Consider the following 1,269-nt stretch of genomic DNA (forward strand, 5'->3'; position numbering starts at 1 on the left):
TGATCAAGGAGGTGGAAGCCACCTCGCAAAGCGGCCGAAAAAGAAAGAAGGTGGGTAACAATGGTTGCCCACCGAGGGATCCTAAGACTGTGGGAGGGAAGGAAAATCTTCTGGATAAAACGGAAGAACTCCACCTTCCATGGTAAAAGAGAAAAAAAGAAAAACAAAAACAAGACATTGCCGGTGGTTAGTAACCACTGCTGGCATGTCCCGAAATCCCATCGGTGGGAATTGTGCCACCGATGGTGGAATCTGTGGCCTCACCCTATAAGGAGGAGGAATTTGTAATCCTATTCCACAAGGGGGGGGGGGGGCAATTCAAGAATTTATTAAGAAGTTTACCAAAGAAGGTCGGAAGGGAGGGGCTCTAACCTGTACTAAGGACCCTGATTGGCCTCCGCAGGTAGCTGCGGAGGTTGGGTGGGAAACAGATTTGTGCAAGGTGATGAACTCCTCCCGCAAAGACATATTCCGCTTCCTGCTGAAGCACCCCGACCTAGCACCATCGAAGTGCTTAAGTGAGGCATTGAGGCTGGTCGGGTGCCAGCAGGGCGGAAAATAATGAAAAACGTTAAGAGGCATAGTGCCGCACATTGTAGGGGCATATGGCCCATTATGAAAAATGTAAGAGGCTTACTGCCTCATTTGTAAGGAACTTGGGTCCAAATGAATTAAAGTAAGAGGTTTATAACTTCAATTTGTGAGAAAAGAAAAGAAGAACAATGTTTTCGGGAAGCAGTGATTGGCAGCAATTGCTTGCCTTCACTCACCAAATTCATTATTTGCTTTGTCATTCATTCATCTTGTGTTTTGTCCAGCTCGCAGACGCTTCTATGTAAGGCCTGTATGGCCAATTCAATGAAATAAAGTAGCTTCCTTACCAACCACATGGTTCCATGTTCAGTTGCACTGCACCTTGGGCAAGTATCTTCTACTATAGCCTCGAGCCGACTAAAGCATTGTGAGTAGATTTGGTACATGGAAACTGAAAGAAGCTCGTTGTATGTATATATATATATATATATATATACATATGTACATATATATATACATATGTACATATATATATACATATGTATATGTTTGTCCCCTCACCATCACTTGACAACAGATGTTGGTGTGTTTACATTCCTGTAACTTAGCAGTTTGGCAAAAGAGACTGATAGAATAAGTACTAGGCTTACAAAGAATAAGTCCTGTGGGAAATTTCTTCGACTAAATGCGGTGCTCCAGCATGGCCACAGTCAAATGACTGAAACAAATAAAAGA

This window comes from Octopus bimaculoides, chromosome 11 (genome assembly GCF_001194135.2).
Source record: "Octopus bimaculoides isolate UCB-OBI-ISO-001 chromosome 11, ASM119413v2, whole genome shotgun sequence".
In the NCBI taxonomy this organism is placed as follows: domain Eukaryota; kingdom Metazoa; phylum Mollusca; class Cephalopoda; order Octopoda; family Octopodidae; genus Octopus; species Octopus bimaculoides.